Raw genomic sequence first — 22,741 nt, forward strand, 5'->3', positions numbered from 1 at the left:
CACTGAAAATAAACTAGACTAAAAATGATTAATTACGTGTTTTTTATTTTTTCGAAATTTCCCGCCGTTAAAAAAAAAAGTGGGTGGAGCATATAACTTTGGTCACCCTGTATAAGGTTTTAAGTTTGTAAGAGAGAGGCAAATCAAATTTAAGTACTGTAGAGTAGATTTGCTATTTGAGCCTAAATGTAAATTATTGGGAAGGGATTAGCTGAGTAGTTAGTGAATACTGGATTCCAACCGGAGATCACGGGTTCGAATCTAGCTGTTGGCGCTTGGATTTTCTCTTCCTACAGCTCTACGTGTCTGGACATGGACAGTGAAGTCAGTAACGAAAAAAAAAAAAAGTTCCGATTGCCAAAACCTCAAAAAATGTAATAATATATTTTTTTTTAAACCTTTATTTAGATTTTTACAACTGCTCAGAAATCAACGCAATAAGTAAAACAGATAGTCGATCATAGAAAGTGCTAATAGACTACGCCAAGCATACACTGGCGTGAGGGCCATCCAGCAATAGCAGTCGTAATATGCCATTATAGCAGGAGATTCGCCACTGTCACACTAGATAGCTGACGCTACATTTGCAGATGGTCGCGAGGCCACCAACGCCTTAACCGTCGTGGAGGATTAGTTGGGAGGGCGGAGGTTGAGAAGGATTCATGAGAGAGGATAGTTGGGAATGGAATTTGAGGTAACGGGATTTGGCGAGGACAGAGATGAAGGGAATTTCAAGGCCATTGTTGATAGTGTGGTTAGAAACGTAGAAAGGAGCATTGACTAGGGTACGAAGGATTTTGGACTTAAGGGATTGAATGCGATAGATATCTACAACTATTTCAATTTTTCCATATTTCTTTTTTACTACAGAAATTAGTGTCAGAAAGTTGAATGTTTAAGGCCTGTAATTTTTACTCCTTCTGAATGATGCAGTTTTATAAACATCCTTCGCAGAAGTTATTCGTGCCTATAGGTTAATTAAAAGAAAAGGCATCTTCGTTCTATAGTTTTTACTTTTTGGAAAGCCTAAAAGAAGAGTTGGAACTTCGGTCCAAAACTGAAAGAAGAAGTAATGAAGTAGTCGTCTGCCAAGTGTTAAGAGAGACTGAACGTTTTTTTTTTCTGGTGATGAACAAGTCATGAATCGCTGGTAAAGCAGAACGCTCTTTCAGCAGTCTGCGAAAGTTAACAACATACTTGGAAACTCTATGATAGAGGATTGATTAAATGGACTGGTTGATAAATGTGAATATTAAAAATTGTGTTTCAAACAAAGGAAATACCTAAATATTCCTTGAACCTAAGAACTTTTTTATTAATTATTATTTATTATGTCCTTGCGGTTCAAATAGTTCGTCTTTATTCTGTCTGCTTTCTTTCCTGTAAGTTCCGTAAAAGTTTTTGCTGCCGCTCTAACTAGGAAGTTGGCGACATCCAACAATCTTAAATGCTGCTACGTAGCAAATAAAACAACAAACAGTTTAAACCTATAAATAAAATATTCTTTTGCTGGCATCACTAACCAAATGGATCTAATCTTTGTTTTAAGATTGAAAACAACATTCTAAGAGAGAGCAATCTATGCAATGAATGATTGATCTATGTATAAAATAATAAATTTCTCACTTTTATTACACAAAAGTGTTTTGGTTTCATTTTCATAGCTAATAATAATTAAAAAATAATTTATAACGTTCATATTATCAGAACGATGACGTAAATGCACTGATAAAGCATAATGAATGAAGCGCTAGTAGACATGTCAACAACAGCAGTACAGCATGATCAACATTGCAACAGAATTGTTGATAATAGCAGCAGGTCCAACACTGTTTTTATTAACAATGGTTACTTACTTTGTACACAGGTGGGTTGTTATGGTAAAAAAAAAATGGTTAGTTTTATCTAAACATATCACAGACCATTGTGGATTTAGGGATTGAAACTACCCGAAAATACTTGAAAAAATATAAGTTGTTCCAATAACACACTTTATAAAAAGTAAACATAACTAGATCATTGTTTATTATTTACCAAATTTCAGCTCTAATATAAAGTTAAATGGCATAAAACATCTAAATCTAAATTGAAACTGAATCTATCTGTACTCACCATTCTAAACATTTTACTCTAATCTGAAAATGAGATGTAAGTTTAAATTAGATTAACTAGGGTTAGCCAATCAGTCTTCGCATACGCGATCCAGAAGACTATGGTGGAACCACCAAGTGGAGTACTCTTCTGTTTGATTAGACTCTAGTCCTGTCCTGTCAGAGACTTCCGGATTCTTTTTTCCAAAGTGTCAGAAATCTTTAGTTCTTCACATTGATAGAAAATACCAAATAGTTGCAGAGAACGTTTCTTCTTCTTTCCGAAAACCGTTCTCAGGCTTTTTGTTGACAGACCCTAAGCGATGCATGAATTTACTGGGTTTCAGTGGTCAGTAAACTTGAAAATTATAACTGTACTACTTAGTTAATGACGTGTCAAGTATCTTTCTTTTTTTTTTTTAATTTCTGGAATCAAAAACTTAACCCGATAGCGGTATCCTCGAGAATACTTCATATTTTTCTTGAAGTTTCTGAGACTACAGACTGGTTCATTCATTGAACTAGCTGCAGGTATTTATTATTGCTTGAGTTGGACCCCATCACTTTTACTTTCATTTTTGGAAGATTACTTTTGATTTCAAAATAAATGCTAAGAAATATCAGTATCAAAACTATCAATTAGACCAAACGGATAAAACTGTATAAAATGTTGGATTTAACTGACGACCAATGAACCAATGGGATCTTACAAAAGTAGGATGCGGTTAGTTCCCCTGCAGTTTTTTACTACTTTTTACAGATCGAAAATAAGTGGACTCGCATTCGGCCGTTTGATTGAGTGAGCCTCAAAAACCTCAAAAAAAGTTTGTTTTTTTTTGGGTAGAAAAATGACTAAAAAGCCTTCACAAAACAGTTTCTGCTCTTACGCCCCTGAACAGAGGTTAATGAAATTTTTAGGGTGTTTCTTCAAGTAAAAATGTGAGCCATGTTCTGGAGATAAGTAGAAATTAGCCCCTGAAAGTCCAGAATACAATATCGAACATTAGGCTAACGTCAAGTCGGGTTTCCCACATTTTTAAACAAATTGCTTAGTGTTTGTAAAGTGCAAAGTGTCAGTGTTTGTAAGAGACAAATGTAATCCTATTCGCATTTTGAATTATCAACTATACATTTAAAGCCTTATTTTTAACATAAACATTTACATTATCTTCGAATGAATAATTTTTAATTATATCCACATCACACCTTCAACTAATTTATACCCAATTAGTTCTGATCAAACATTATCAGGTGGGCTACTAACTAAACCAGAATTTCGCAGGAACCTTATCAAAAATGTCATCGCCCCACCAACATCACGAAAGTAACCTTATTACCCTGCCACGGAAACTAATTATAAGCGGTTCCTTAAATAATCTAGAGTACTTAAACCGTAAAAATATATTTACAAGACTGACTGTCGTGCTATCAGAATTATGTATTTTACTCTTCTCACCAACATTAACGCAAACTAATCAAAATAGGAATGAATTGAGTTAATCCTTTTATGAACTCAAAATCTGTTTTAATAGTGCCATGATTTCTGCTACATAAGCACTGATGATTTTTTTTTTTTCTTTTTCTTTTTGGCATTGGCTTCCGCCATACAGCCAGCATCGTCTAGGTGCTTATCACTAGAATATCACTCACTCTCCATTCTTACCTACAAATACATTCGCTTCACACATTCATCATTCTACTATATACCGCTATTTACATAAACTACTGCTAATGGATGGAGCAGCACTCTGTGCTCCTCCATCCTTATAGCTTAACCAAAATTAAAATCACGTAATCCTACTCTAAGCATTTTCTTCCATTCATTCTAATTCGGCTATAGCTTTTAAATACATTCATATTTCATTGCTAGCTCTGCTATCGACTTAAGCACATAAATGTTAGTGGAGAATATAATGTCTTCTTAGCGAAATGGTGCATCTAAATACCTGTATATATCGTCAAACATTCGTTTCCTTTCTACCACATAACGTGGACATATCATTATTACATGTTTGAAATCCTCCTCCTCATTGCAATCTACGCAAAGAGGAGAGGACCTTTTGTTGATCCCGTGTAGATACGATCCGCACACCGCGTGGTTCGCTCTCAGCCTGCTTATTGTCGTAACAACCCATTTATTAGTGACAGTTCCCTTAAACCATGGTTGTCTAGGTAACTGATCTGCCATAGTTTTATAGATCTACCTTTATCACCATTATTGTAATCTGTCTGCCATTTTTGTAGTGCTGCTTTTGCAATTATACCCTTGATATCGGTGTGTGGTAATTTATAATTAGCCATTTCCCCACTATTGGTGGCTTCCTTTGCAAGTGTATCAACAATTTCATTCTCTTTTATACCACAATGACCCCTTACCCACAAAAAATTAATGCAGACTCCCTTCTCTTTAAAAATGGCAATAGTTTCTACAATCTCTGCGATAATGTGATTCATTCCTGCAGACTGGTTGTGTATATGTGATAATTTACACAACGCACTCTGGCTGTCACTAATAATGGTATATTTTTTCTCCGACAACGAATAAATATATTTTAAAGCCGTTAAAATAGCAATTAGCTCCGCTGTATAGATGGACGCCTCATCTTCTAATTTAATTGTCGTAAAATAGTTCCGAACCGGATCATACACAGCACTTCCGACTTTATTATTGATTTTGGACCCATCTGTAAATAAACGATATGAGCCCGGATAATGGGAAGAAATGTAATCTTCGAAGGCCGCGGTTCTCATCTTTTCCGGTACCTTTATCAAGTCGAAGGAAGTGTTAACACTGATGATTTGTAAAAAAAGAATAACACAAATATTTAAATTAAAAATAAGGGTATAGATCCGTAGTTAATAACAGTATGAATGCTTAAAAATGTGACAACAATTCAATTTTTCTATTTGAAGTAAATTCTTCGTAAAAAAAAACAACTTGAGTGTCACCTATGTTTGACTTTTTTAGTTAGAAATGAAAGGGTCTAAGTTTTAAAAACTCGATCTCATATTGTTTTATGTAAAAAACATCCCTAAATTAAGATCAATTCATGGACTAAAAGCAATAGCTGTTTTAGGAATGCAAATTTTTAGTCATTTTTTTAGAGGCCCATTTCTGACAAATGGCTGAAAACGTGTTAACTTATTCTCGATCTAGAATAACCAGTAAAAATTTGAACAAAATTGAAGGGTGACTTAATCACGTCATCTAATAAGGATTAGTTAAATTTAAAAATGACAATATTGCGACTGTGTCTATTGCAAGACTATCGGCTGATATTGTAGCCAGTACTGAGCTACAGTCTATCAAATTAAACAACTTAAAGGGAATGCTACTATCTAGTAAAGTAAAGTAATAATCCATTTTTTCATGTGAGGCTTAAAATCCAACAAAAGATCAGGCGTCGTGGAAGGAGTCAACTAACAAACGTATTTTTTACAATAAATTTCTCATATTTACCATTAAATAAAATCCAAAGTAGACCAAAAATGCAAACTATAACAATCAAACTTGGTTTTGCGATGCTCGCCACTAACCGCTCGGCTATCGTAGCTTGTTGTTATTGAAAACAGCATTATTATCCAATCACCATAATCAGTTAATAGTCGGCATATTATGTGATGTGTCTTCCGCCTTTGATATTAGCAGTGACAACTCAAGGCTAATAGGAAACTTTTTTTACAATAGTTTATTTAATTTCTCGAAAATGATTCCTAGAATTTTTAGTTACTCCGTACGTACAGGACAAACTCTTAGATTTAAAATTTTTCTTTAATCAATCACCTAGAGTTTACGGGGAGAAATTAGGGAATACTTCCTAGTTCGATTAACTTTAAGAGTAATTGATGGTTACAATCTGTAACTGATGGTAAGAATTAATAGTGACACAAATGTTAGGAGTTTAAAGGGAATATATGAGTCATTACCTCGAGTATAAGTAGTAAGAGGAAATTCGAAAGATTATTTTCTTCTTCGTAGAAATGAGAAAATAAAATGGCTATTTGACAGAAAATCCTGACAATGCATCACATTAAGAAGAAATAAGCAAGCAGATGAATGTCAGACGGTCCCCAGAGAGTAGAAGAGCACCGACAACGAAGCTGATGTTCCTGTTCATTAAGACGATGTAGGGATGCATCAGGGGCTTTTACCAACTAGCTTCCAACAGGACTTCTTGAATGGAGTACTGTACGCCAGTCTTTCCTTGCATTTCAACAGATCACTTTAGAATTCTCTCCGGACTATTCTATTTAAAGATGAATAACCTTAGATTTTTACATTGAAACCTTCTTTCTAAATTGATCTAAAAATCTTCCCTATAAGATTTTATTATTTTTTTTTTAACAGTTAAAGAAAGTACTATGAAAAGAAATTTCAAATTGAATTTTCAAGGTAAATAATAGTATTGAAACTGGCTAAATTATCGATTTTGAGTTTTACCGGATATATCTGACTTAATATTCTCTGAGTCCGAAATATTGCTCCGAATTTGTAAGAGTGTGGTCGGCATAACTACAAAAAATGAAAATCTCAGAAAATTGAAATACCCAAAGTAAGAAATCTTAAGACTGGGTCTGGAAAAAAATATTAGCGACAAGAAATGATTTTTTTAGTTTGATTATTGTTGCAAAACAAACTCTTCTGGTTTCAATGTCCTGGTTACAACGGTTTAATTATGATTCGCATGTCTGTTCCAGTTCACATGGAGGCAATAACTCTAAAGCACGCATCGTAACTGTTTAAATCGGCAAAATAAATACGCATTTTTTTTCTACATTTCAAGAGTTTTAAATAAAGAGAAGAAAACTGAAATTCAAGTACAAAATAATTTAATGAAAGATTTAAATTATTAGTTTATTATATTATAACAAAAATTTAGTGAGATCTTTGCGCTTGATACTTGCTGCTAAGAGATTTTATGTCAGGTTTCAATTTGGTTAACTTTTTTTTTAGCAGCCAATTTTCGAATTGTTTCCCTTAACAATCGAATTGCCCTTCTGCAGGGCGTAGGCCCCACGTTGGGAACCACTGACCTAGAGTCTAAAGCCTGACAATGTTTGTTAAATAACTAGCAATAAACTAGATAATTACGAGAATCTGTTATAGTAACTTGGAAATCAGTTGAACAAACCACAAGAATGTAAGTTTGATTAGGTAGATAAGGTTTGGATTCAAGCTAACTAAAATTAGGGCATCCAAAACATCGTAACTCATCCTCAGTTCATATATCCATGATTTTACCAATTTATAAGATAGTTAGTCTGTGGACTAGGTGACTTTAGAATAGAGAGTCAAATTCTGATGAAGCAAATTTAATAAAAATATAACTTACATCAGAAAGTAAATTATTTATTCAAGTTTAACTATCGTTTGTTGAATTACTCCTTTTCTGTAAGCTCATATTTTTTCGATTCGTTTCCTCCCAGGAAGTCCGGGTGCTTGAATTCACTGTATCTTTGCTCTGTTCGGGACTCATTTAAGAAGTCACTTCTTAGAGGCCTCTCTTTCAACTGGACTCCCTTTGTTTAGAAAACTTTGGCGAAGGTACTATTAACAACTTCAAGAACCGTGTCAAAGAAATAGGTCAGCCATTTCTCCAAAACTAGTTAGAAGCAAGGTGGAAAACTAGAAGATCTTCCCCAATTAAGAAGTGAATATAAAGGCTGGAAGGTGTAGAATCGCGTGATACGGTTTTCATTAGAAGGTAAGAATGTTCTAGAACCCTTTAGAGCACTCCAACCTACCTAGCTTCGCTAACTTTGAACAGCTTGTGCAAATAACTTTCTCTTAAAACTTCTATTTATTCTAAGAGCTGGTCATGACAAGAAGTTTGAATGTGATTGAACTGCTCTTCAAGAAGAAAAAAAATAATTCTGCCATAATATTGGACTAACTGCTTAATTAGTTGTAATCGTGTTAATTTTCAGTTGTTTACAGTTAATGGCGGCAGGTAGTCAAGCCAGCTTTACGGCTCAATTGAGTTCTACGAGGAGGAGATTTAAATGTATAATTAATTTTGAATTTAAAATGATCGCTGAACCGAATTTTGTTATTCATTTATTTGAATTGATTATTTTATTCATATTTGTGTTTATATTATTATTTACTATCATTGGTCAAGCAAAATTAAGTTTTCCCTGGTAATGGCCGTTTCTATGTCTCCTAAATCCAAAAAAAAAAAGAGATCGTTTTTACAAATTATTAAGTACGTGTCTCTGTCACGTGTATATTCCAGTATCGGACCTGACAAGCGTTTGGATAAAAATGGCCGACTAGAAATGTCGCTCTAACGAGTAGATTGTTCAGCATCTCTCTCTTTCTATGGAGGGGATTACCTCAGTAGTTAGCGTACATTGGACTCCTACGCGGAGATCCCAGGATTCGAATCCAGCTGATTAAATATCTAGGAGCTTCTTACAGCTCACTGTCTGTTGCGAGACAACACTATCCGGAGAATGCACTGAAAAACCATAAATTTAAAATAAATAAATAAATAAAACTCTCACTGTAACTTTTTCAGTTTTGTTATTTATTTTTAGGTTTTTCCAAAAATGGTTGCTTCAATTTCCCTTTAAACGAATTGCGTACACGTAAATCTATAACATTTATTTTAAACATTTTTTCGCTAGAAAATTCATATTTTCCATACATTTGAGGTGATTTCCTAATAATGTGGCATTTCAGGGTTAATGTACAGCCTCACTACCTCTAAAAATATAAAGTTACAGAAAGATTTTTTCCAAGTATTCTGTAATTTTCCTGGCAGTTGGCAGAGAGATTTACTGAAACGTGGATATATCATGTGATGAGAGTATTACTTAGTATTGAAATTTTTCTCATAGAATGTAGTACGGTTCTTGGGGTTCTATGACATTTCCTTCTCGTGGTTTATTGAATTGAACATTTAAAATGAAGAAGTCAACTATCTCTTGAGACCAGTCTATATTTCAAATAAAATTTAATAACGTGAATTAAATTTTTTCAATAGACTTTTTACTTTAAAATGCATCAACATCTGGGAGCACTTTTCATGGCACTGCAGAGAATGTTTTTCCGTTTCAGTCAATAGTGGGCCATCACCGAACTGTAAGCGGCTCCTAAGAATTGACTATTTGTAAATAAATAGAATCATTTATCTTCAATTACTTTTACTATATAACCCTCATTTACTCCAATAAGTAAGCCTCTCCTGTGTTCTAGTAGCTTAATGCCTAGTCTGGCTCAGAGGGCCCCATTTCTCGTCCTTTTCCTTTCAGAACATCCACGCGGCATAAGTACTTCATTTCTGTAACCTGAATCTGACTTTTATATGACGTTGATTAATTCATAGTGTACATCAAACGAAAGATAATGGTAATTTATTATTATTTAAACATTTTCAAGTTATGGAAAAATTAATTAAGTGAAATTTAATGTAATGTATATATGTATATTTTTTGGCAAACAAGTTCACATTGAAAAGAAAAATAATATTTATAAAAACTAAGTCAGAGTTTAATCGCAGTTTATTTGTTTTTGGTGTAGTGGTAAGCGAAGAGCAAATTAATAAATGACCCCATTACTTTGAACTTTATTCTTCTAAATTCCAAATATTATTTATTTAACGCAGTAGAGATAAAAAAATATAAAAATTTAAAATGAAAGAGTAAAAACCAAGCTATAGGCATTCACATAAGCGAAAAAGTTTTACAATAGTCGATGTTATAAAAACCACATGAATAAATATGGAGTTGTTTACAGAATCTTCTTGGTTGAAAACAAAAAAACAACTTTAAAGCAAGCATTATAAATGATCTCCTACGATCGGGAGAGTTAAAGGTTTTTATAAAAACAGTAAAATTGTAAAAACATGCACTATTTCAACTTAACCAAACTAGAAATTTGGTCATTATTACCTCTCTAGACGGACTTTTTTTTTGTTTACACTGTCTACGTTTAGTGCAAAAGGAGCTTTGGCGATTTATGAGAGAGTCCCAAAAAATAGAACTCAATTAAAATTGTTTGTTTTGTGTTTGTGTTCAAAATTGAACATTGCTGTTTCGAAAGGGGAGATTCAGACAAACAAAATTGCGAACAAATTAATGTTTTCCACTTTGATTATTATCCAATTTTTCAGAATAATTATTTACAAAAGTCCATCATTACTTTTAATTTGAAGAATTTAACCAGAAACATTGATGGGAACTGCTATCTTCCCTTAAGTACTATGAAAGTGCATTCTAAGCATTAACGAAAACTGTTAGCTGAAAGAGTTCAAATCTTTCTCAAAAACTGTCTCAAAAAAGGAATTTTCTGGAATTCAGCTCCAAAGAATTTCTATACAATTAATAAATCTAATTAAAACTTAAAATAATCACCATTATAATAAACATATTACACGAAAATATCTGTTTTTTAATAGAACTACAAGTGGTAACAAGTTAAATATGTTAGAAGGCTGAATAAAGCGCTTCTCAAATTATGTAGACACGTGTGTATAAAATGTTAGACTTAAAGTCAACATGTGGATTCCACTACCTTTGTTTATTTTCAGAGCAAAGTTTAACAAACCTTTAGTATAAATTCAAAATGTTAATTATGAAAAACTGTTAATTATATGCGCTAATGAGAAAAAAATGAGGCATAACAAAAATTCGCTAAATATTACAGAGCAGTGTTCTTCTTTGTTAAATAACTTTTTCCATTTTCCTGACATTTCTTTCTCAGTAAAGAATATTTTCCAGCACGTGAAAAATATTTATTAGTTCCTGTTTATCTCTTGGTATTTAGGTCAGGTTCATAATATACATCCTCTTTAAATTCACCTTTACTGGGTATCCAAGTTATATTATGAGAAAAAGACTTTTGAAAATTAAATGTGAATATTTAATCTCTAGCTTAATTGCGTGAATAAATTATCTTTGTCGAAAACATAATTAAAAAATTAAGGTTTTTTTTTTTTAAAAAAAAGAAAAAAAAAAGAAGAGATACTGATATCTAGGAAACATAAAACTTCCCTTTATTTTAAATAGATTTTTAAAAAGAATCAGTGAGGAAAATATATATTAAATATAAAAAATATTCAAACTAATTTGAGATGGAATGATTTTTCGCTACGTCTATTTTGATAAATTTTTAATTTTAACATCATTTCCTAGTCGCTTTTAAACGTTTGAATAATTTAAACTACAAGAATCTGTCGCTTGCAGGAAGTTTCTTATTTATTAAGCTAGAGTTTTATTAAAATATAATATCTTTTATTTCGAAATGCGATTGAAATAGTAATATTTTTAATAAATCTAAAGATGTTTAAGAGCGCTTTAGATTTTATTTTATTGTTCATTAATTTATAGGTAAAGAAATACTTACGTATTAGGCGCGCGCGCCTACGTGAGGCGGCACCGACGAGCGTTATTACTTACGAAGATCAGCCGCTAGTGTCCGCCTTCGGACTCGACCGTAGTTGTACTACCTCTCTCAAATAGAAGGAATTGCCGCCCCCCGGCTGATGGCAGCGCACGCGTGACCAGCACCATCTCTCGACTGTTGTACTGGTCAGTACTAACTTTGACACAGCTCTGTTGAAATTTACAATGTTGCGAGATAATTTGCTGTGAAAAAATATTTTAGATTTTTGTGCTTACTTCTGTTATTTTGTGCAAGTTATTTTATTTTAATTCTTTTAATAACTGTTGTCCAATCAAACTGAATTTTTCAAGAACCAAATAAGGCATCTTGATCTCATAAGTAATAATAAAACGTTTTAATACTTCTTAAGTATTAAGAAACTATTAAGTTCAACAACACGGTCGCGTGGGGCCAATGGAATCCAAAAATAAAAGTTACATTTTTTGAAGAAATAAATTAAAGTTTTAATTATTTAATAACGTTAATTAGTTTAAGTTTATATATTTTACAATAAATATTGTATCTTTTTTTAAAACCCTATTTATGGAGATATTTACAACTATATCCACGAGAATCAAGTAAATCTATCAAACGTAAATAAGAGTGCAGCGAATGTCCACTGGCAACTCTCCACAATATTATCGAGTTGTTAAGAAAAGATGTGGCAGGTGTTTGCAAGGGTTGTAAATGAGAAAGTAATGATGAACTTTACTGGGCTGTAAGGTCATCAAAGTAGAAGAAGAAGAAGAATTCAAGTTAGAAGTGGAATTTCGCTGTGTAAGGAAAGAGCCAGTAGTGTACCCATTGTTCCACGGGACAATTTGCACCTTTTACTTCGTCAGTAGATCTTTATGATGTTTCAGCCTAGTAATTAGTAGATTTAAATTATTGAGCTCCAGATTTCCGCTGTTACGATAGTTTCAGTTGCTTGTCGAGTAAGAGTGATGTGAGTTCAGCGTGTGGGAACCCAGATAATGAAGGAGAAAGTTCATCGCCATCTTTTAGGAAATAGTTCCTTAACAGCCACTTTGTAAACAGTAATAAGTGGGTTTATAGGAAATTTAAAGATGTTGATAAAGGAGGTGAGAAGGAATACAATGTCAGACGAAAATGGTCAGACGAAGGTATCTTTGAAGGCTGTGGAATGGAGAATGGCAACTTTTTGCACTGAGCGATGTTCTTCCTTTTATGCGGATTTTCACTCCAATTCTAGGATACATAGTATATAAGTCATTGATGGAAAATACTTTGTCTTTGATATTGATGTCCTAAATGGACGGAAACTTGAAACTCTGGTATTCATTTGTACTTCTTGGGAACGGTTAGAGGCGAGACCTGCGAAGCTAATATGTATTGTGGTACTGGGTTCGATTCCCGGTCTTAGGCCTTGGATTTTATTTATTGAGTAATAAAAGAAATTTACAGTAAAGTATGTTTGCTAATAACCTCCGTCCACGACACCTAATCGGTAGTTGGACGTTAAGCCCCGCCTGAAGTAATAAGTGATAACTTTACTTTACTTTTTACTTTGTCTTTGATCTTCAGGTGACCCGAGATTTACCCAGAATAGAGGTGAGCGATGATTAGTGGCTGCATGGAAGATGCTGGTTGCAATTTCTGACTTTTTAAAGCCATCTTGTCCCAGCTTTTTCTTAAAAGCGGATTTTCTAAAATTATCAAAAGTTTAAACTTTTACTACGTATTATTATAAAATAATTAAATTATATTACATGTGAATATAAACTAATTAAAAGATGAAAAATCAAGAAATTCAACAAAAAGAAAAGCTATTCGCTTCCGAATAATACAATAAACCGGAAAGTTGAACAGACGTCTGGGGTCACAGTTAACTAACTAACTAGGCAATTGCCTAGATCAATAGAACTAGAACGATGCGCTCAAAGCCTATACTACAACAAAATGATAACCAAAAGATAAATTGAAAATTGCGTTCTGAAGGGAGACCTGATCAGGAGGAAGTCAGAAATGTTTTTAATCTGGAAAAAAAAGGGATCCTCTAAAACCAGAAAACTTTCGTGAATGAGATTACAAAAATATTGACCCAGTTACTCGCTAAACAGACTTTCTGATTGGCTAGAGTACGGCAATCCTTTAATGGCAAAATATCAAAAATGGATTTAGAAAATTTCTAAGATTCATGGATACTTTTTTTTGGTACTTTCCTTATAGTCAAATAATGTAAGAAAAAGGGAAGGACTATGCTAGTTTTATAGACTTCAAAAAAGCGTTCGATACAGTCGACCACTGAATCTTGTGGCAGAAATAATGCGATTACTGTCAAAGTAGGCATTAGATAAATACTCTGGCTATTTCTGCAAGATCAGTACCTCGAAATTTAGAGTTTCTCAACAATTTACTGATGAAATTCCATCTTCCTTGAGATTCACTTTCCACTCTTCTATTTGCTATCTTTGTAAACGATTTTGATCATTTTATTCAGGGGCAATAACTGTGATCTTGTGCAAATAGTCCAGAACAAGCTAATATCTTCTCTATCCTGTGATAAAACTGCTTTCAAACACACCAATTGACACCAAAAGAAAACTCCTCCACTTAGAAAAGTCTTCTTACCCCACTGTTTGAATTTCCTCTTGGTGAATGAAAGAATCAATCTTAATTGCTGCTTCTTCGGCATTTGATGACCAAGTTAATTGGAAAAAAAAAGTAGCTCCTTACCCAAAGTGAGATGGGTTCGAGCACAGCTCAAGTAGGAGATTCCAGTCTGGCAATTGGAGTATCTGATTGCTAGCGATTTGCCCTTCAAAGATTTCAAACGCTTGCCATCTGTATCTGCAAAATGAGGTTCCATTCCTATGAAATAACTCGTTAGATCATTGAAAAACGTGAATGTAGAGAATATAATGAGGTATTTCTTACAGATTTCTGCTTTACCGTTTTCTTAGACCTATCTATTACTCTTTTTGGAAGTTAACTTGGATTGACAAATAACACTACACTCTAAATTAATTCTTACTCTTTCTTCTGTGAATTGTTTTACTACGCGATATTTTTTCTGCTCACACCTCACTTCTGAGCGCCCTCCTATGAAGCATCGATCTTCTAAATGACCATTTCAAATCTACATGAGAAAACTTTTGATTTTAGGGATTGAGTTTTCCAGCCAAGATGTAAAAAAATTTTTCATACTTAACCCGAACAAAATAACAAAAGAAGTTAACTTTTTCCTTCCTTTTCAAGTCTAATCAAGCAGAACGCTTGCCACCACCAAAGTTACAAATCAAATCACCAATAATGGGAAAGGGAAAGCGAATAAAAAAAAAAAAAATTAAAGGGTAGAGATCCAACTCAGTTTGGCAAGTCACCAATCTGTAGTGCTGGCATGCCTCAATAAACCATTTTGTTTGACTACGTCACGAGAAGGGAACTCAGAGAATCAGATTGTCCAATAATTTATTTCTCTATCAAACAATTCTTGGATTTTTATACATGTTAATAAAGTAAAAAATATAATAATTTTCATCTAGCGTAAGCCCTGAAAAGCATAAGCATAAGCGAGTACCTTGGTGCAAGGAAAGCTTTGCAAAAAATAAAAAAAAATGTCTGGAATTGGCAACAATGCATCGAGTCAATCCCTTAACTCCCGGAGAAAACAGAGAGAGTTTTGGGATGAGAACTCAAGCTCCAAACCATAAGCCTCACTCTCGTAAACTCTTGGCCGCTGAAATCTTAAAAATTTTCACTCAGAAAATGGTACACTTCTACTAATGGATCTTTTTTTTCTTCGTCCACTTTCTCTATTTAGTTGGAGTCATTGCATATCTTACTGTTGGACCAAGAATCAGAGGTGAGCTATTGCAATCAGGAAACGCATCTATATCTGCATAATTACCGGCCACTTGATTCTCTTGAATTTCTTAACCGTGTAATAGTAGTTTATGCAGAACATTCCTGCTTTCAGGTTTCAGAAGAAGACCTTATTACTACTTCTGTTAGGGATGCCTATTATGTATCGTCGTCGCCGTATAGTTCGGTGATTTTGTCGTCCCCGGTATTATTGGCATCGTTTTTATAAAATGAGTCGAGGTTCAAAATTACATACTAGTTTTTATAGTTCCAGCAGGAGTGTTGCTACTATTAGTGGTTGTGTTCAGGACCATCATACTCGTAATTTCAAATGGATGAATTATATGATGTATGATTGCGACAATGATACGGAAAGTATAAAAGCTTATTTGTGTAAAATTTATGGGAAGGCTAAACTTTTGAGCGTGCTTTGGATGATTGATTGTTTCGATATTCATCATGTACGACATTTTAACAAAGGACAATCTAGAACGAGTTTGATAATTTAGGCGGTTATTATAACACTAAATACAATGAAGAAAATTTACAAGTTGAAACTTATCATTTTCCTAAAGATATTACTATTAATGATCTACCTGGAACTGGACAAAAAGTATTTGAGTACTTTTATAATAATGGTTATACTAAAAATGATATTACACAAACAGCGTTTACTATACTGAAAACAGTGGACGTGGGCTATTCGGCTACTAATGTATATAAGAAGAGAACTATTAAGTACGCCTCGTAACAGATTAGGCTTAAATGGAATCCTAAGGCTAATACCATTGATGCTCCGGATTTGTTAAATGATTCTAATACTTTTGGAGCATCGTGTAATAAGTTAAAAATAAATAAGGCTCCACCTTTACTGTATATACGCCCTTATAGTGGCGAACAAAAAGATAAAAAATGCTAAAGATGGTACACAAATGATTGCCTCATATATAAAATGTAGAGTTAGGGCATATTATAGATTTATGTTTAGTGGCCGTCTTTATAATGTAAATATTTGATTTTTGTAGATGGAAGCAAGACGAATAAATATGTTTGAAAAATTGAACGCAGTTTATTCATTAAAACTAGGGCCTGCTTATTTCTTGGAGGTGGTCTTCTGCATGAACTTGAACTATTATGCCAACCGACTTAAATTTGCATCCTTTGTTGGCATTAACGAGTTACCTTGGAACGACATTGTGGACATTTTGGAGTTGTTCCAAGAGAACAACAGAAACCTTAAAAGGAAGTTTATCGTTTCTCCTTCAGAAGGCGGGTTATTTCGGGTTTGCCGATGTGATGGTATCGAGTGATCATGAGAGAGTTTTGTGGACATTTTCCTAGCAAATGGAGTTTCCGTCAGCTGTCACCACTACGATAGAAAGCCCTAACTTCTTCTCCTATTAGACCACTGGCATCAGAAAAGCCTTCAGTGTTCACCTTAATAACGTTTACCAATTTCGATTTGTAATTACTTGATTATCAAAGAGAAACTTAATCATTTTAGGAGCATCCTTAAAATGCTGAACCCTAAACTGCTGCCACAAAGAACGAGTTTAATCTCAAATGAACCATGGCTTAGCTCACACTTAGTTCCCTGACATTTGTTTGGTACACAGGGTTTGCATCTTTTCTTCTTTTAGCACATCGAATTACCTTACCTGCGATACCGAAAACTGATCACTTTCGATTATCTTGGAAACTGAGCAATCATTTAGCGGTGAACAAGTGTTGGAGTGATGGAGTGGTGCCACTCATGTAAGCCTAAACCACGAAATCTTCTGGGATCATAAAACATGACTGTCGACGAGTTTGCTGGCAGTCCAAGAAAAGTATCAATATTCTTTATACCTACCTTTATACCTAAGCTTTCAAGTATTTTTTTCAAGACGAAGTTTTGCGAGTGGAGCTGTCAGGTGTAGATAAGTCAAGATATGAAATATATATTGATGTACATGATGTTTAGCTTCTGGAAAGATCTCAATAGATAAAACGTTACCAATTTGCTGAGGTAGCGTTGAATAATGAGATTAATATTAGTTATAAGTTGAATTTGAAAGACATAATTTTCGGCAAAAATTATTTTAGAGATGTCCCTAAGGGAGAAGAGAAAGCCCAAGGAATCACACAACCTCTAGCCTTTTCTCCAAAAATTTAATATCGTCAAAATTTCAAAGTTTACTCTAATCTATTTTTAATGATAGGGTGGGTTTTCTTGCCTATAGTGGAAGAGGTTTTTTTTAAAAAAATCTAATTAATATTGCAGTTCACTTAAAATCAGATCATCAGAGGGCTTAAAGTCAATAAGTTATCTAATGTTTAAAAAGATTTTTTTGCTCTTATCTAGGCCACTTTTGCCGCTTGCCGCAAATTCACCTGTTGTACTGCCAACTTAACCGACCCTTATTTGTAAGGAGGAAATGGAAAGAAGGAGAGGAAATTATTCTGGGAAAGTGGTTGGTAAAGCTTTCCTCCAAATCGCATTTCAATACATAATTCGACTTCCTCACATAAAAAATTCAATTTGCTGCCGAAATTCTGAGTTGAAAGAAAATGAATGGTCTGAAAGTGCAATTTCCTGGGTAATTTTTCCTTCTTTTCTGTTATTTTCAAGATATAAAAAGGATTACCAACCAATACTTATGTTAAGGTACTTATTACTAATACAAAACTTGAGATAAAGAAGATTTGATGAAACTGTGTCCACGTGAACCTGAAAAGTGATTAAGAAATGTTGTAGGTAGATTAATTACTCTCTTTGGTCTAACAAAACAAATTTATAAATAAGTATATAGATTTGGCCGGAACCAGAGGATGCCCTTGCATGAATCTGTTACGAAGAAGTTTAGTTCTAATTAATTCAAGACAAGTCGACATTAAAAAAAAAAAGAAAAAGAAATTAAAATACGCCTGCTGCTTGAATTATAAAAGTGAAAAATATAAAAGACTTTTTCATTAGGTAAAAAAACATCTTGTTCTAATTTTGTTAAAAAAATTATAATGTAAATATTTGTCTGTATTAAGGACTATGCTGTTGAATTCAATGTTTAAATCAACAGTTTTATTGATGAGGAATTGATTTCTGAAAGGCTCATTGCGGGCAAGTTATAAACAAAGACGTCAAAGAAAACTGTTGTGTGTGTGGGTGTGTGTTTGTGTATGTGTGCATGCGTGTGTGTGTTGTTGACTATTATAGTGTGATGTTGTTCGTCTTTATGTATGTGTACAAGTCCAAGTATATGTCGTCATTGTTGTGTATCAAGATGGTGTGTAAGTTTGGTGGTAGTGGGGCAGTCAGTCCGTACTAGCGCCCTCCACAGCTGATCTCTGCCACGAGTGTATTTCTTGCAGGCCAATATTAAATGGTTGGAGTCGGCTATGGATTCCTGATCGCAGGAGCAGGTTGTGTCTATGGAGATCCCTATGCGGGCTAGGTGGTGTGGAGAATAGTTATGATTAAATCTGAGCCTGATTATTGTGGTGTAGAATTTTCTATTTTCAGAGTAATTATTGTACCAAGGTTTTCGCGGTATACCAGTTTCTATGGATCGGTAGAATTTACCTTTTAGAGCTGAAGATCTTGTATAAATTTCCTCCCAGTTTTGATAGCATAACTTTTTAAAGTAGTTTTTAATATCGGATGGAGACAATGTATTTATATATGGAGAATGTAATAGAGTGGCCTTTTTTGCTCCTGAGTCAGCTTTTTCATTTCCCAATAGCCCACAATGACCCTTCACCCAAATCAACCAGACTGATCCGCCATTGGCAATTAACTTCTTTATCATATTTATCGTATCCAGGACCAGGAAGGAAGGGTCATTACCAGGATGCCTCAAGTTCTGAAGAACGCTTTTACTATCGCTCATGATGAGAGAGTGTTTAATGTCGGTGGACCGAATATTATATAAACATTTGTTTATAGCTATCAGTTCAGCTGTAAATATGGAGGCAGTATGGTTAAGTTTGTATTGCAACATTGAGTCCGACTGTAGGTGATAGATTGAGCATCCCACGCCATCCGCACTCTTAGATCCGTCCGTGTAAAAGTGGTCGTAATCAGCGAACTTGTCCTCCAATTTTGACAGAAAGTTACAGTTATTTATTATGTTTGGAGCATCGGAATCATAATGGTAGAGGCTGTCTATAATGAAGGGATTTTTAAGGAGGTCAAGGTAGTCAAAATAAAATCGGGGTAAGACATCTGCACGGTTTAGGGAGGACGAGAAATGGGACAAGTCGCAGAAAACCTTCACCAAAATTGGAGTTTTCTTTTTGTACCAGTACCTCTCAGTGAATACCCTGGCTGCCAGGGAACTAATTCTCTTTGTAACAGGGTGATTACTTACACACAATCTGTCCACCACAAATCGGGAAGCCAATAACTTCCTTCTTATATCCAAAGGAAAATCGCGAGCCTCTACTAAAAGGGCGTTCGTTGGAATGGATTTAAGAGCTCCCAGGCAGGACCTCAGAGCTTTGAACTGTATCCGGCTGACTTTATCCAGATGGGTGTTTGAGGCATCCCCATATAGGAAACACCCATAATCGATCCTGGAGAGGGTCAGCTGTCTATAGATCATCAGTGATGTTCTCACGTCAGCTCCATAGTTCAGACGATTGGTGCACCTCAGTATGTTTAAAGACTGTTCACACTTTTCAGCCAATTGCTCAACGTGTTGTCTCCATAAAAGCTTGTTGTCAATCACCATACCCAACGTCTTAATGACCCGCTCCACTCGGAGGTGATATCCACCTAGAGTTAGAGACGGAGGCAGGTTCCACTTTCTGTGTCTAGTGAAGTCAGTGACGGTGCTTTTACTTTCAGATAATGAGAGACCCATTTCTGAACACCATTTGTTGAATGACAACATTGCTGCATCTAATTTACTTTTAGCTTCTTCTAACGTACGCTCTTGGCTGAACAGAATGATATCATCCGCATACTGAGATACACAAGCATCCTCACCTATGGAGGCCTGGAGATCTGCTGTATAGATGTTGAAAAGTAATGGACTGAGGACAGCACCTTGTGGCAATCCTAAGTGTGCCATGCGTGGCCCGTTAAATCTGCCGTTGTGGCGGACTGTGATGGAGCGGGATGAAAGGAGGTGGTGGATGTGTTTGATAATTCTGGATGGAACGCCTATTGTATTCATTTTGTCGATTAGGATTGAGATGTCAACGTTGTTGTACGCGTTGGTTAGGTCGACATTCGCCACCATCATGTACTTATTTTCAGAGAAACACTTGTGTATATCTGAAACGAAGGTGGATAATGCGTCTAGAGTGCAATGTTTCTTTCTGAAGCCATGCTGATAATGTGGGACTTTTTTATTCGCTTCTGCCCACCACTCTAGTCTAGTTTTAATCAGGCGTTCGAATGTCTTTCCAACACAGGAGGATAATGCAATAGGTCGGTAGGAGTCGGGTAGGGAAGGATCTTTGTTCGGCTTCAGTAACGGAACCACTATTTGCATACTCCAATCATCTATACGCTTCTCTTGTGTCCAGACATCATTGATGATCCCCAGGAGAATCCTCTTACCTGAATCCGACAGTTTGACCAACATGGGGTAGTGGATATTATCAATTCCCGGAGAGGTATTTGTATTGGTTTTAAGAGAAAGACTTAATTCGTCGAAGGAGAAGGGATTATTCAATTGATCGGCAAAGGAAGGTAATACGTCGGGTGTCTTGACTTGATTCGGAACTATCTCGGGTGTAAGGGAGCACAGGAATTCAGGAATCCAGTCATCAGAGGAAGTTGTGCGTCTAGGGTATCCGTGTCGGAGAGCTCTTATACTATTCCAGATTTCCTTAATCGGAGAGTTTCTATTAATAGAATTACAAAACTCCGCCCATTTTGCCATCTTCTTAGTTTTATATACTTTCCTACTAAATGCAGAGGCTCTTTTGCAATTGATGTAGTTGGACCGACTGGGTGTCAGTTTATACATTTTAAATGAATCTATGTTCTGCTTTCTGGCCCGGTCGCATTCCTCATCCCACCACGGTTTCGGAAGGAATCTGGGCCTACGCCCAAGGTAAGGTCTTGTTTGAGGGATAGCAGCTTCCGCTGCGCTATTAATAATTTTGACAAAGCTCACATAATTAGTACACGGATCGCTTGAGAGGCTCAGTTGGGTTAGCAGTTTATCTGATAAGCGGGTATAACGTTCCCAGTCAGCTAGTTTCAGATTCCATTTTCTATGGCAAGGACTTTGGTTGTGTAAAGTGGGGATGTTTTTGTCCAAAGAAATGTGTATGCCTAAGTGATCCGAACCAAAAGGTTCATCTAAAACCTTCCATTCCAGCCTAGGTACTAGAGAGGGGAACAAATGGAGAGATCAACGGCGGAAGGACGTCTGTCAGGTCTTTGTAAAAGTGTGGCTGTTCCGTCATTTAATAAACACAAGTTCTCGTCATTTACGGCGTCGAGTAGGTCCCTACCTTCAGCATTATTGAATGCACAACCAAAACTTCTATGGTATGCATTGAAGTCCCCACAGATCAAGGCTGGCGAACTCAAGGAACTAAATAATGTGGACCAGAAATTACTCTGAAATTTGTGCCCAGGTGCACAATAAATCGATATTATAGTGATATATGAATTTGAAATCTTAAAGCTAATGCCACAGGTTTGAATTTTATTGTTATTGAATTTAGGTTGAAATTGAATTGTTTTAAAGTAAATTTTATTTTTTATTAAGATTCCTGACCCGCCATATCCATCATTTCTGTCGGCTCTGATAAATTTATAATTAGAAATATTAATTATTTGCGATCGTTTGCACCAGGTTTCTGATAGCAATACTATATCTATATTATTTATTTTCAGAAAAGTTTCTAAGTAATTTCTATTGCTTTGTAGAGATCTTACATTTAATTGTAAAATTTTGAACATTTTTTTATTTTATTTTATGAAATTGATGAATTAAGATTTGTAATAAATATTTGTTTGTGCGTATGTAAGTGGAAGAATGAACGTAGAGATAATAATGTTATTAAATAAAGTTAGTATTATGATGTGCGCTGTGAATGAGTGTGTATGCTGGTATCTGTTACTACTGTATTATTCGATTGTGGTTGTTGTTTTGTGCTTGCATTGCCTGACTTTGAACTATCGCTATTTTTAGAAATAATTTCTTCCAAGTTATATGCAATAAATTTAAATATTTCATTTTTATTAGAATGATAATTTTTTATTCTATTAATTAACTGAAAAACATATTCCACATTACTATCTTGTGATTCTTCCGTGTGTCTGTCAGTTTGTGGGTTTACTTGTGATGGGTTAATAATTTGTCTGTCTGTTCGTGTATGATGTGTTGCAGAATGGCTGTATAGTTTTCCTTTATTCTCTATTTCCATGCTAGTATGACTATTGGTTTTGCGAATTATAGGCTCCACATCGTTGTTTTTAAACTTATTTGATTTA

General features: G+C 34.8%; 1 protein-coding gene across 3 annotated transcripts in view; it reads right to left on the bottom strand.

The window, feature by feature from the left end:
- The window catches only part of LOC141449336 (uncharacterized), a 408,876-nt gene extending 397,280 nt beyond the window's left edge, over window positions 1-11,596 (bottom strand). For 2 of the 3 annotated variants that reach the window (XM_074118645.1, XM_074118644.1), the window contains exon 1: window positions 11,440-11,596. The gene's annotated coding sequence lies outside the window, so the exon portion shown is untranslated. The remainder of the gene's footprint in view (window positions 1-11,439) is intronic. The other variant, XM_074118643.1, reaches the window with a different exon arrangement.
- Between the last annotated feature and the right edge of the window lie 11,145 nt (window positions 11,597-22,741).

Source organism: Rhodnius prolixus, unplaced genomic scaffold (assembly GCF_049639745.1).
Source record: "Rhodnius prolixus isolate KJV_2025 unplaced genomic scaffold, Rpr scaffold_2, whole genome shotgun sequence".
NCBI lineage: Eukaryota > Metazoa > Arthropoda > Insecta > Hemiptera > Reduviidae > Rhodnius > Rhodnius prolixus.